The 15,529-nt window shown below is 46.6% G+C and overlaps 1 non-coding gene across 1 annotated transcript; it reads left to right on the top strand.

Annotated features, from left to right (window-relative positions):
- The first annotated feature begins 2,904 nt into the window (after positions 1-2,904).
- On the top strand, positions 2,905-2,975 carry trnag-gcc (transfer RNA glycine (anticodon GCC)). The gene has a single exon. It is a non-coding gene; the product is annotated as a tRNA-Gly (tRNA).
- The last annotated feature ends 12,554 nt before the right edge of the window (positions 2,976-15,529 follow it).

Here is a 15,529-nt window from a genome sequence, read left to right as displayed (position 1 = left end):
ATCCACCCCTACCTTTTGGATCATCGACCCGACGAGAGACAGGGCCAAGTTAGCACCAAGGTCTAAACACTGGCACCTGTTCGGAGGGCAGGCCACGCCCTGCCACATATGCATCATATTCAAATATCAAACATCAGCAGCAAATTAAATCTTGAAACACATTAATAACATTCAAAGTAGCAAATCCCAAGCATTTATGTATGTCTCAAAGGCAAATCTGATATAGCCCAGCAGCAGTCCCAATAGCCTATGTCTCTCCAAAGGAAATACAGCTGGACTACAGCTCCCAGAAACCACTGGGCAAACCAGGAAGTAGACATCCTTGCTACAAGCTGGTCAAACAATCAAACATTCCAAAGCAAGGGAAAATGCAATCTGAACAAACATTTAAAGCTTCAGAAAGACAGTCAAACATCCATATCCATTAACAACATCACAACATCAATATTTAAGTTTAGGAGCATGGAGACGATGCAGTTCTACAAATATACCAAACAAACCCAAGACTTATCCAGAACTTATCATTAGCTTTACCAAGTAGACCCAACAGCACAGCAGTTGCCTACATGACAGCAGATGACAAAGCCTGCAGAAAAGTAAGAAACCCAATAAAACTCAACAAGCAGCCGGACACCGAGTAAGAATGTTGACATGTAGCTTACACAACTGAAAATCTCCCGCTTCCTTTTCAACAAGTCAGAAGCGGTCACATGGGCAGAAAGTGTAGACACTACTTAAAGTGACAGCGCTCATTAAGCTAGCCTACCTACCAAGTACGTCTTGGCTTTTTAGTCAATGAAACCATTTTATCCCTTAGAGAGAAATAATTGAAGAGAAATTAAAGAGAAGAATTAAAGAAATAATTAAGGAAAATTAATGATGAAATAGGAGAATTCCACAAAACACAACACCATGGCTAACCCTACTGTATGAAGAGGAAACATCATGGACATGCCTGTAAAGCCTGTAAAGACATCTGTAAATGAACACTACCTGGCTGGCAGCCAGACAGGAATAGTTCCCCAATCAGGCTGGTAATGTCACCTTTTTAGAAATGCTCACTGTGGTATATGTGCTGTTCTGGAGAGGTACTGGAGTTTTACTGTCTCCAGATTGCACAATATAAACGTACTTCCCGATCAGTGTTTAGTGACTTTTCATTTCAAAACTTATCCAGAGTGCTTTTGGACAAAATCTTCCACGACAATACCAGCGGAGCAGGACTTTGCTTCGCATTGCTGGCAGTAAGTCAGACCTGTTCCCAGTGTATGTTTGACTTTGGCAGGGCTGTGCTTTGTCATCGGTTCTCTTCATAATTGTTGTTTAGATGAAGCCCAAGCTAGATTTCATCAGAACCTTACACCACCAGGCCCAGAACATGTCCAGCAGAACAGAGGGAAAGGAGGAATAATAGAACCACATTAAGACAGCACTCCAAGCCTGTGGCTACCCTGGTTGGCCCTTCATCAAATCCTCTAAAACACCCAGAGCAGAAAGAGAGGAGGAGGATTTTCAACAAACATGACAGGGCTGTGCATCTCAAGCCCTCCAACATCCTGATACCGAGGCCACCCAAGGGACAAAACATCGAGACACAAACAAAGTAAAGTAGTGAAGGCAGTCCAGTGTAACAACGAATGCCAAGACCTGTGCAGCAGGGAGACTAAATCACCGCTCCACACGCAAATGACATAACATGGAAGAGCCAACTCCTCAGGCCAGGACAAAGCAGTTCACCTGCATCTGAAGGACAAAGGACACTCGTTTGAGGATAATAACGTACAACGTATTCACACATCGTGAGAAGAGGCCATTCTCACTTGGCTACTAACAAATCCCATTGTGTCAGGTACAGTTTCAATGACCTGCAAAATGCGGGGTGGAGAAACCAACATCCAGGCTGATTGAAGCTCCAAATGTGTTAATGGCTCCTGAAGAGTACAAGTAGCTGGAACTCCCAAACAGTCAGCTCAAACTGATGAAGCCTCGTGGATGGGAGGTGGAACGTCTTCAAGAAACTCAAACAGTACAGTTGCTATGCTTTAACTACATCAATGAAAAAGGAAAAGTTTTCACAAGTGAGGGTCGATTTGCAGTCACCAATTTAGTCGACTGACCGGGCTCCTAGTCAGTATAATGGACAGTATCTCCGCCTGTCACGCGGAAGAGCGGGGTTCGATTCCCTGAGGAGGAGATACCTTTTTTTTTTCTCCCAATCACCGGCTGTCACCCCTCAGACTCTTTCGAGTGTGTCACAGTTCCGCTTGAGATCCTGCCACAGATCAACCTCGCCACCATGTTGCCTGCGTTTATACAACAACCTGACAGGTTGCAGTTTTATTCTACATCGACCATTGCTATAACCGGTGAATGTGTTTTGTGTGTACATTTATGTGCCATCGATGTCCAGTTTCTCTAGTGTAGCAGTTATCGTGTTTGCCTCACACGCGGCAGGTCCCTGGCTCAAAACCAGAAAGAAGCGGGTCTGTAAGTGCGGAGCAGGGAGCTTCTTCCTGTCAGAAGGTACTCGTTTGTGTTTAAAAGATGTGACACAGAGTACCAGAAGATTGTTCCTTTTCTCAAAATTGCCCAGTGTTCATTAAAGTCAAAAATCAAACAGGATTGCAGCAGCAAAATCAATCAGAAGAGGTAATAAAGGAAAGAAAGAAGATCTCCCAGGTCAGAACCTAGAGACCCCTACTGGCCTGGCATGTGTACTAAATCAGTTTCCCGACAAACTGTGTGTTTGATTGTGTGCCTGTTAGTGCATTTGAGGGGAATGGGAGAGAGGCTTTTTCCCTTTTCTGTTAACTGCTTGCAATGTAAGTTTAAATTTACACGTTACGTGTTGTATAAATTGGTGGTCTCCGATTGACTTTTGAGGTTCTTACGGACGCTTTTCAAGCATTGGTGGTTCAATGGAAGAATTCTCGCCTGCCACGCGGGAGACCCGGGTCCGATTCCCGGCCAATGCAAACTTCCTTTTCACTTTAATCCCCGCGGCTGCCATTTTGAGGTTCTTCCTTGTCCTTCTCCAGGGATGCTGACCTGTCCTTTTGAAGACAGTTTCCTTTCAGTAGTTTGACTGCAGGTGAGGTGTCCTGGCTTAGAAAATCAAGAGGTGCCTGGAGGGGCCTGGAAGGGCCCTGGTGGTGGCTGGACGGACCCAGAACACCACTATTGCACAAAAGAGCGAAAAGGCAAAGACCAGCGGGCAAATATAGTACATCCGTCGTGTTTTCCAACTGACATTAGGAATAGATGGAAAACTGTTTTGAGCTGTTTACCTACAGAATGCCCAGGTTCTATTCCCAATCAATAGAAAGTTCCTTTATCCCGTTGATCCCCAATGCTGCCATGCTGGACTACACTTCTGCTTTCATCTGGAGGAGTCTCTGTCCTTGGTGGTTAGTGCACTGATGGGTACTGTTCTCAGGAAGTCCCTGGCCTCACCTAGCATGGGTCGCTTTTCAGAAAACTCTTACTTTGTCACCTCGGTGTTTGAACTGTAGAAGATGCCATTTTCCACTGGCATCCAGTCTTTGGCTTTTTTATTTTTTTGCATGTAGCATGTGTCTGAGCGTTTTTGTTTTTTTTTCTTGTTCTGGGGCAACGGCAGTATTGATGTGTGGTTCTATGGACACACTCTTGTTGAGAAAATAGAGCTGGTCCCAGTTCAGAAAGGCCTCGGCCAACGCTCCTCTGGGCCCCACTATAGATCCCGCAGCAAATTTAGGACACAGAGCATCCTCGCCACCTTATTGCCCGCATTTATGGGACAATCTTACGGGCCATAGTTCTGTCATTTATCCAACCGTAGTATGCCTGGTGGATGTGTTTGGGTGCACATTCAAGTGCCTGGCTATTTAAAGAGATTGTTGAGGTCAAAAGCCTCAGTTACTGGAAAACATGCAATGGTCAGCAAGAGCTGGGAGCCTGTAAAGACATCTGTAAATGAACACTACCTGGCTGGCAGCCAGACAGGAATAGTTCCCCAATCAGGCTGGTAATGTCACCTTTTTAGAAATGCTCACTGTAGTATATGTGCTGTCTGAATTTTCCCTTCAGGGAGGCACTTTTCTGGAGAGGTACTGGAGTTTTACTGTCTCCAGATTGCACAATATAAACGTACTTCCCGATCAGTGATTAGTGACTTTTCATTTCAAAACTTATCCAGAGTGCTTTTGGACAAAATCTTCCACGACAATACCAGCGGAGCAGGACTTTGCTTCGCATTGCTGGCAGTAAGTCAGACCTGTTCCCAGTGTATGTTTGACTTTGGCAGGGCTGTGCTTTGTCATCGGTTCTCCTCATAATTGTTGTTTAGATGAAGCCCAAGCTAGATTTCATCAGAACCTTACACCACCAGGCCCAGAACATGTCCGGCAGAACAGAGGGAAAGGAGGAATAATAGAACCACATTAAGACAGCACTCCAAGCCTGTGGCTACCCTGGTTGGCCCTTCATCAAATCCTCTAAAACACCCAGAGCAGAAAGAGAGAAGGAGGATTTTCAACAAACATGACAGGGCTGTGCATCTCAAGCCCTCCAACATCCTGATACCGAGGCCACCCAAGGGACAAAACATCGAGACACAAACAAAGTAAAGTAGTGAAGGCAGTCCAGTGTAACAACGAATGCCAAGACCTGTGCAGCAGGGAGACTAAATCACCGCTCCACACGCAAATGACATAACATGGAAGAGCCAACTCCTCAGGCCAGGACAAAGCAGTTCACCTGCATCTGAAGGACAAAGGACACTCGTTTGAGGATAATAACGTACAACGTATTCACACATTGTGAGAAGAGGCCATTCTCACTTGGCTACTAACAAATCCCATTGTGTCAGGTACAGTTTCAATGACCTGCAAAATGCGGGGTGGAGAAACCAACATCCAGGCACGCGGGGGCCAGTCGAGAATAGTTGTAATGGGGAACCAGCCAATCAGATCGAAGCTTACCGAAGACCTCGGAGGGCGAGTTCGAATCCAGCTTGGGGCATTATCAATTCGAAGATATGTGTTTGAAAAATTGACAAATTCTAAATTGCAAGTAGCAGATATGAACAGGGAAATGCTACGTTATCTCCTTATTCTGCTGCAAATAATCTGATGAGATAGGTGGGGAGTTAATTCAGTTGGGGATAGACGGATAGAATATTAGTGTTGTTAATATCATACTTGAGTTCTTTAGATATTGTTTTCAATTCAGGACTCTGCCGCCTTTAGTTGGCTTTTGCGAAGACAGAAATGTTGACAACAGTATGGACCAATGTGGGAAATTCAATTTTATTTAAACACAAACACACTCATAAAACATTAAATCTCAAACTATGTACAGGAGTTAAATATTAAATGTAAAACAATGTACAATAGTGCAACATTAAATCTCAGTGCAACATTAAATCTCAAAGTGTGTACAAGAGTGCAACATTAAATCTCAAAGTGTGTACAGGAGTGCAACATTAAATCTCAAACTGTGTACAAGAGTGCAACATTAAATCTCAAAGTGTGTACAAGAGTGCAACATTAAATCTCAAAGTGTGTACAAGAGTGCAACATTAAATCTAAAACTATGTACAATAGTGCAACATTACATTTCATAACCATGTACAGTAGTGCAACATGCATTCCTGGCATGTAGTTCATTTTGTCCTTTCCTCCATCCATCTTCGTCTCTCTGCCTCAAAGAAAGGAGTGGCCACAAACTCTTTCCAAGTCATCTCTCGGGCCATCCCCTTGTCCCGATATAGAGAAAAGACTTTGGATGGGCAGTAAATGTATTTACCTGCCACTCCAGGGAACCCTGTATGTATATGTGGGCTGTTTGGTCCCTGTTTAAGAGTCAAATGGCAGAACCTGCAGAGGCGATCAGGTGGCTGAGAGCCGAGTCTCTGTCTCTGAGCTTTTTCCTCCACACGCTTTTTGGTGGCCTCCAGCTCCCTCTGGAAAAACTCTGACACGGCAAATTGTTCAAAGGGCATTCTGGGGTCAGAGAGCCCCTCAGCAGCATAAGTCTGATGCACCTTCCTTGAGCAGTAGAAGTAGCGAACAGGACCCTGCTGATAGAAAAAGTGGATGGAAGATCCATCAGTCCCATACCGAGACTTGGGCTGTCCACAGGCGAGACAGGTTTTCGTCTGTCTCATCTTCTGCTCTGGTCGGTGCTGCTGCTGCTGCTGCTGCTGCTGCATCTCTAGAATGCCCTGCACAATTTTTTCAATGGAGTCCTGCGTCAGAGGCGTGGGCAGGGCGGCTGTGGGAGGAGTGACAACAGCTGTCTCCATGGTGACTACAGGAACGCTGGTTGTTTTGCTGCCCTCTGTCAAGGAGTACCACAGCTGTTGAGTCTCCAGGAGCTTCTCTGGGCTGGTGTTCAGAGAAGAACTGGTGTTCAACAGCTTTGCCAGATGCTTCACATAGCGGGATATGTGAAACCTGGTTGTGGGGTGGAGCAAGCTGTTAGGATCGGCCGCAGACCGATGGACCATGTCTGCGTAGTCTCGATCCACAAGCCTCAGGATGTCCTTCTCCCCATGATGATACTGCAGCAAACTATCAATAGCGTCTTTCATGGGAAGAGTCCAGCGTGTGTGGTCCAAGACAAACACTCGACCACCAGTCTTTATGGGTCCAGTGCGGGCGCTCCTCGGCGAGGACTTCAGCGGCAGGGGCAAAGCTCGAGAGACGTCTGGAACACAAACAAAGCAATAATGCATCCTTAGTAACTCATATTATCGCGATATGGGCTATTGAGAAAACACATTAATATTGATCCCTTAATAACAGAAAGTGTAATATTTAACACATCAAAAAATTGAGATACACTGACCACAACCTAACTAAATCTATTTATTTTCAATCATTCGAACGCCTTAATTCCAACATGCTACTCTGAAAAACACGATTATCGTTGACCCACCCACTGATCTTTTAGGATCCTGGTCATCCTCTGCTGGAATCTCCTTTACACGTCCAGCAGCAGAGAGATGGAAGCTGACAGGTGGCGCAGGGGGGAAGCGACGGCACAGCAGTCAGTGTTGCCCAGCTGGAGGAAGGTGTTGCGCCAGGAGCATCGTCTGGAGCGGGAGGGGGCACAAGAGCCGAAGGCGGATCCCTCTTCTGCATTTTGTGTTTGTCCAGTCCAGAGGGACCGGACGGCAGCCCGGTTCTCTGTACTCCAGCCCAAACCTTTCTCCAGTGTCTCTGTCAGAGAGGCGAAACGCAGGGTACTTGTCTTGTCCCGTCACTGCCATGGAAGCAGAGTTCAACTCCCACATTAAGGCAGGGTCAAAGACAGCAGGGAGGACGACGCCGGGCTTCTTCATGTCTACCAGTCGCTGAAAGTTCCACCGCACAACGCCGGTCATGGCCTGGGCCTGGAACAGTTCAGGGGAGACCTGCGTATCCGTGACCCACTGGGCCTGGTGGAAATGGTAGCCCTCCTGCTGAGATGTACCACGGACAGGGATCCAGACGGGGACTTTGGCACCTTCGCCCGCTACGTGGTTTAGCTGAAGGGTCCCTCCGTCCCTGTACATTATCCCCTCAGACAGTTCTGGGTCACTGAGGCAACCACGGAGGATGTGAACCCTCTGAACGCGCCACGTCTTCAGCATGGATGGCTTGAAGAGTGGGACATCGTTAGGGTCCGTGGCCAGGTGAAAGTGCTGCAGAACTCTCTCCACTCTCTCCAGCCGCTCGCTGGGTTGTGGAATTTTAGTTCTGCAGTGCTCTCGGACGTGCCGTTTGGTGGGGTTGGCTGGACGGATTCCGCAGAACTCGTAGGCATCATGGAGCCTCTTCAGGTCTTCCTGATCGACCACAGAGAAGGCGGCAGAAAGGAGCTGGCAGAAAAGGCTGAACAGAGGATGGTGCTCAGAGGTGCACTCTCGTCCAAAGCGCCTCATACAGTGAAACAAGTCTAGTTTCACAACGATGCTGCTGTTGTAATGTGCCCGTGAGGCGCAGGTGTTGGTCAGCAGTCCAGAGGTGGCTTCTGCAACAATGGAAGGGGTGGTCTTCCAGGCATCCCAGCACAGATGTTCACCAGGGACGCAGTCCGGGATCTTAAATGGAGCGCAGCAATCCCTAAATGCGAGGCAGAGACATAGAAATATGAGCTCTAAAGGAAGAATTGTAACATTAAATATAAAATTTCTTCAAAGACAATGACTTGCAGAGAGCATTTTTCAGTTTGAATGACGGCAAACAAAGAAGATCGCTGATCTCACCTGTCCATCCAGTGGTAGCCGGCCTTTTCCACCCCAGCGTCGCTGTACCTCTGGGCCATTCCTTGGTACATCGGTTGCAAGGACCTTTCTGTCTCAGCCTGAACCATCACCCAGGACACAATGAGCCAGTTCTCATTCATCACTGCGAAACTGGACATGGCTCCAGATGCCAGTGTCACCTTCCTTGCCATCTTCCTCGTGTGGTCCGACCTGAAAACCTGCCCGAACGTGCCCTGGAGGAGCTTGGTCAGAGACGGCTGTTGACGCTTGAACTCATCCAGCAGGCAGTCAGTCAGGTAGAATCCGGACACAGACACCCCACCCCAACCTTCTTGGTCCTCGTATGACCTGAAAGCACGTGGCCGATCTTCCATCCTCACGTACTGGCCGATGGTTCTCTGTCCGTACGCCCCAGCCTCGGCATCCCTGACGTTCTGTACAGCGTGCAGATATGCCAGGTGAGCTCGTTCATACTTGAGGTGCATGAGCTCATTCACCTGGTTCGCCATATCGGTCGGTGACTTGCCAGAACGCCGCAGTTCATCCATTACCGACTTGCACACAGCCTTCTTGTAAGTCAGGAATGCAGGCAAAAGGTTAGTAAAGCGCACGGGCAGCTTCTCCACCCATCGAGGGTTGTCAGTGAACCAGTTCTTGCGACAGGCCTTGCAGCAGAGTCACGAGGAAAAGATAAAATACTGGCCACGGACGCTGACGATCACTCGAGGTCTGCCCACGCCTGCAGAGACCACCTGAGGACGAGGACAGCTATGGAGGCACGGCAGGATGTCATTGTTCCTCAACCTGACCATGATGTGGCTCTCTGGCTTCCAAATGAAAAATGGATGGAGCTGAAAAAAGTTGGGGGACGGGAGCTCAGCCACCATGTCCAGTAGCTCCGGCTGAGGAGGAAGACGCCAAAGAGAAATTGCGTTCCCAGGGTTATGCACTGGTCGGGACCCAGGCCACAACCCAAGTTGTTGAAGCTCCGTCCTCATCCACAGCTTTTGATGTTGTGAGCAGATCCACTTGCTCATGTCGTGGTCAGGGACAGGCATGGGAACAGGAGCTATGGGAACTAGGATAGTAAAGAAGACAGTTGAACAACATAAAGTCATCATTACTGAATAGACAATTTCAGTGCCCCCGCCCTCACATGATATAAACACACGATACAAGGAAACAAACACGCGCCTCGGACACTTGGTTTCATTCCAGAGCTTACACGTCAGATTTTTTCCATGTCAGTGACAAAGAATCGTGTCAATTTGAATTACCCCGGGACACTTTATTATTGTTCAACACCCCACGGAATGGGGGAAATGTACATGGTTTAACATACCACTCTTTTCATCTTCGGTAGAGTCCGTCAAAGGAGGCACTCTGCCGACAGAGGTCTGTGCCGTGCAAGAGTCAGGTCCTGAAAACAAGTGCAGACTTGCTATTAAGAAATTACAGTCACTTCACCTGATGACAAAATGTAAAGAACAGTGAGCTGTACTTTACAGAGACATCAGGTTGTTCATCAGCCCTAAATAAAAAAAAAGAAAACATACCTGAAGTTGAGTGGGGCTCCTCTACCTTTGTGAGACCCTCTGTCTCTGTCACCAGGAAGGCCAGCTGTGGAGGGAGGGGCACAGGTCTCTTCCTCTTCACACCTGGTGAAGCTGGAACAGCTGCAGGTACGGTCATTTTCAAAAATGAAATTACTTTATTTAAGGCAGCTGCAGTTAGCAGAACACTTGATTGGATGAACAGAATTACAATGTTTTTACCATCAACTAGTGATGCCTGTAGCTCAGCGGTATCTCCAGGTGGGGCTTTGGAGCGTGTGGCAGATGGAACTAAAAAGACAACATTAGTTTAGTCAGTTCAGATTCAATGAGTTGTGAAGACGCCGTTATTAGTAGAAATTCAAGCAGCCTTATCGTTACTCCTCCTGCTTTTTAGAATTTTACATAATTAAAATTAAAACAGTATAATCGTCTCATTCACACCAATTGAAATGACAATGTTAATCACCGCTCTCGAGGCCGAGCAGGAGGAGCATTGTGACTCGGTCAACAAACATGCATTCGCGTGTTAGTACCCCGTGCATCGAAACTGTTTTTCAACGAAGCATGCAAAGAGAACAAAAACAAACACTTACCCTCCTCCTAGTCAATATCAGTTCATCATTGCACGGATCAATTCATAGTCCTTACGACGGTTATTATCACACCGACATATGAAGAGTAATATTAAAGGAACTCGGCCGGAACATCAAGAACACAAAAATAATAAGATAAGTTTCAGATTTGGAGAGGAATTCTTCATGGAAAGGAACGGAACTCCAACTCTGAAACCTATTTTTCAGAAACCTGTCTTTGCTCCTGGTGGCACTCTCGGCATGGCGGCTGCTGCTACTGGCATAGCATCTGCACAGAGATGAAAAGAAAAACAATAGAAATCAGATACGGCATGGACTTTGTTTGTCTGACATGAAATAAATGTGGTAACGGTGTATTTACAGCTCTGGACTTGCAGATCAGAGTTATGGATGCTCAGCATCTCCCTTTCCATCTCTACGTCCTCCTCCATGGCTGTGTTAAAGACAAAAATACCGGCTAAAGGTTATTAGTAGAAAAGAAAAAAACCTTTTCCCAAAGTTGAACTTGTCACATGAAGGAATTAGCATACCCAGGGGCTCAGCTGGGGCCTTCATGGGATGCTCAGCAGGTGTGCAAGATGTGGTGGACTGCTGCCTCTTCAGCAGGTACTGCTGCAACCTGAACATCCGTGTACCTGGAACGCAGCGCTTGCCTGTGACAAAATCGGCATAGCCATCACCTCTGCTGTCCCAGATCTCCTTCCACGTGCTCTTGGCTCGGGCACCAAATCCAACCAGCTGGTCGTCTTCAGATGAGGCAGTCACTCCATCCCCTCTTCCGGCCTCATAAGTGAGAAGAGCCTGGATTTCATGGAAACTGAGGGCATAACTCACAAATGACTGTAGGCTGTCCTTACTGTGGCTGTCAGCCATACAGAGACCTGCAGCTTCCTCACTCCGCACGTTCTTGATAAGATACACGGTGTATCCTACGTCATTCTCCAAAAGCCATCTGAATGACTTCCCTTTATATTTACCAAACTGCAGGACATAGTCTCCCTGCACCTCCATCTTATCTGAGGGATCCCCCCCTCTTTGTCGGATGACGGCCAAAGCGTTCTGCCGCACGAGGTCCTCCCTCATGGCCGCAGACTTGTCCTGAGGAGTAGAACTCACCCGTTTGGCTTCATCAGATGGCTCCTGGAGGAGAAACCCAAGAGGCCCCTTGCGGAACACAACCCGAAGTTTTCCAGGGAAAAAGGCGAATTGCTTCTGCATGTTGAGCTGACATAAAGGAAAAATGTCTATTAATTTTCTCATTTTTATTAGACACTGATAAAACAGTTCCACCCATTTTTCAAATCACACCTGATAAATGTGATCAAAGGAATCTTAGGCCAGTAAAAGATAAAGTGTGGTACCATGTGTAAAGCTCTGTGTGTGTGTGTGTGTGTTTGTGTTTGTGAGTGTGCACACATGCAATTATCATGTAGGTGTGAAAGTGTAAGATCAAGGTTGTTGGGGTGTCGATTCAGGAGTTCAGAAGGTCAGTACCTGGTGTGGCTAGTGAGGAAAAGACTGGAAAGTGATGGTGTGTGTGTGTGTGTGTGTGTGTGTGTGTAGGTGTGTGTGTCTGTGTGTGTGAGAGAGAACATGTTGGGGGGGGGGGGGGGGCAGGAGGACAGTATCCCCTCTCAAAGACATTGGAAACAAAAACACAAATTTGATGTAATAAAATGTAATACTACCACTACTAATATTACTACTAATAATAATTATAGTAATAATAATAATAATACCGAGATTTCAGTGCCACGACAAGTAAATCGGTTACTTGAATATAAAATATGAACAAGTTCATTCATCACTATCGTGTAATTTAATTTATGAAAAACTAGCTTGACAAGATATGAGTATATTGTAGCATGACAAATACAGTACATTATAATTTAGGGCCAATTATAACACGTTCCTTGCTAATTTAGGACAAAATTGACCACAGCCTATGCACAATTACGAAAAGTTTCTTCATTAATTTAGTAGGAAATGAATCCCAAACTTACCTTCAGCGAAGTTTACTAAAGAATGAACTTTCCGGAGAGGAGCCGCTCTTCATAGAAACGGCAGAACAGCGCCACGGGATGATAGCGGCCGGAAATATATTGCGTCCGTAGTGGTTTAGCACTACCATTGAAAATGAATGGGAAACGGTTTAGGGCCGTTTAGCTAAACAACTCTCGATCCCCGCGCGGGAGACCCGGGTCCGATTCCCGGCCAATGCAAACTTCCTTTTCACTTTAATCCCCGCGGCTGCCATTTTGAGGTTCTTCCTTGTCCTTCTCCAGGGATGCTGACCTGTCCTTTTGAAGACAGTTTCCTTTCAGTAGTTTGACTGCAGGTGAGGTGTCCTGGCTTAGAAAATCAAGAGGTGCCTGGAGGGGCCTGGAAGGGCCCTGGTGGTGGCTGGACGGACCCAGAACACCACTATTGCACAAAAGAGCGAAAAGGCGCAGACCAGCGGGCAAATATAGTACATCCGTCGTGTTTTCCAACTGACATTAGGAATAGATGGAAAACTGTTTTGAGCTGTTTACCTACAGAATGCCCAGGTTCTATTCCCAATCAATAGAAAGTTCCTTTATCCCGTTGATCCCCAATGCTGCCATGCTGGACTACACTTCTGCTTTCATCTGGAGGAGTCTCTGTCCTTGGTGGTTAGTGCACTGATGGGTACTGTTCTCAGGAAGTCCCTGGCCTCACCTAGCATGGGTCGCTTTTCAGAAAACTCTTACTTTGTCACCTCGGTGTTTGAACTGTAGAAGATGCCATTTTCCACTGGCATCCAGTCTTTGGCTTTTTTATTTTTTTGCATGTAGCATGTGTCTGAGCGTTTTTGTTTTTTTTCTTGTTCTGGGGCAACGGCAGTATTGATGTGTGGTTCTATGGACACACTCTTGTTGAGAAAATAGAGCTGGTCCCAGTTCAGAAAGGCCTCGGCCAACGCTCCTCTGGGCCCCACTATAGATCCCGCAGCAAATTTAGGACACAGAGCATCCTCGCCACCTTATTGCCCGCATTTATGGGACAATCTTACGGGCCATAGTTCTGTCATTTATCCAACCGTAGTATGCCTGGTGGATGTGTTTGGGTGCACATTCAAGTGCCTGGCTATTTAAAGAGATTGTTGAGGTCAAAAGCCTCAGTTACTGGAAAACATGCAATGGTCAGCAAGAGCTGGGAGCCTGTAAAGACATCTGTAAATGAACACTACCTGGCTGGCGGCCAGACAGGAATAGTTCCCCAATCAGGCTGGTAATGTCACCTTTTTAGAAATGCTCACTGTAGTATATGTGCTGTCTGAATTTTCCCTTCAGGGAGGCACTTTTCTGGAGAGGTACTGGAGTTTTACTGTCTCCAGATTGCACAATATAAACGTACTTCCCGATCAGTGATTAGTGACTTTTCATTTCAAAACTTATCCAGAGTGCTTTTGGACAAAATCTTCCACGACAATACCAGCGGAGCAGGACTTTGCTTCGCATTGCTGGCAGTAAGTCAGACCTGTTCCCAGTGTATGTTTGACTTTGGCAGGGCTGTGCTTTGTCATCGGTTCTCTTCATAATTGTTGTTTAGATGAAGCCCAAGCTAGATTTCATCAGAACCTTACACCACCAGGCCCAGAACATGTCCAGCAGAACAGAGGGAAAGGAGGAATAATAGAACCACATTAAGACAGCACTCCAAGCCTGTGGCTACCCTGGTTGGCCCTTCATCAAATCCTCTAAAACACCCAGAGCAGAAAGAGAGGAGGAGGATTTTCAACAAACATGACAGGGCTGTGCATCTCAAGCCCTCCAACATCCTGATACCGAGGCCACCCAAGGGACAAAACATCGAGACACAAACAAAGTAAAGTAGTGAAGGCAGTCCAGTGTAACAACGAATGCCAAGACCTGTGCAGCAGGGAGACTAAATCACCGCTCCACACGCAAATGACATAACATGGAAGAGCCAACTCCTCAGGCCAGGACAAAGCAGTTCACCTGCATCTGAAGGACAAAGGACACTCGTTTGAGGATAATAACGTACAACGTATTCACACATCGTGAGAAGAGGCCATTCTCCCTTGGCTACTAACAAATCCCATTGTGTCAGGTACAGTTTCAATGACCTGCAAAATGCGGGGTGGAGAAACCAACATCCAGGCTGATTGAAGCTCCAAATGTGTTAATGGCTCCTGAAGAGTACAAGTAGCTGGAACTCCCAAACAGTCAGCTCAAACTGATGAAGCCTCGTGGATGGGAGGTGGAACGTCTTCAAGAAACTCAAACAGTACAGTTGCTATGCTTTAACTACATCAATGAAAAAGGAAAAGTTTTCACAAGTGAGGGTCGATTTGCAGTCACCAATTTAGTCAACTGACCGTGCTCCTAGTCAGTATAATGGACAGTATCTCTGCCTGTCACGCGGAAGAGCGGGGTTCGATTCCCTGAGGAGGAGATACCTTTTTTTTCTCCCAATCACCGGCTGTCACCCCCAGACTCTTTCGAGTGTGTCACAGTTCCGCTTGAGATCCTGCCACAGATCAACCTCGCCACCATGTTGCCTGCATTTATACAACAACCTGACAGGTTGCAGTTTTATTCTACATCGACCATTGCTATAACCGGTGAATGTGTTTTGTGTGTACATTTATGTGCCATCGATGTCCGGTTTCTCTAGTGTAGTAGTTATCGTGTTTGCCTCACACGCGGCAGGTCCCTGGCTCAAAACCAGAAAGAAGCAGGTCTGTAAGTGCGGAGCAGGGAGCTTCTTCCTGTCAGAAGGTACTCGTTTGTGTTTAAAAGATGTGACACAGAGTACCAGAAGATTGTTCCTTTTCTCAAAATTGCCCAGTGTTCATTAAAGTCAAAAATCAAACAGGATTGCAGCAGCAAAATCAATCAGAAGAGGTAATAAAGGAAAGAAAGAAGATCTCCCAGGTCAGAACCTAGAGACCCCTACTGGCCTGGCATGTGTACTAAATCAGTTTCCCGACAAACTGTGTGTTTGATTGTGTGCCTGTTAGTGCATTTGAGGGGAATGGGAGAGAGGCTTTTTCCCTTTTCTGTTAACTGCTTGCAATGTAAGTTTAAATTTACACGTTACGTGTTGTATAAATTGGTGGTCTCCGATTGACTTTTGAGGTTCTTAAGGACGCTTTTCAA

Source organism: Takifugu rubripes, chromosome 2 (genome assembly GCF_901000725.2).
Source record: "Takifugu rubripes chromosome 2, fTakRub1.2, whole genome shotgun sequence".
Taxonomy (NCBI): domain Eukaryota; kingdom Metazoa; phylum Chordata; class Actinopteri; order Tetraodontiformes; family Tetraodontidae; genus Takifugu; species Takifugu rubripes.
This window is presented reverse-complemented; position numbering and strand designations above follow the sequence as displayed.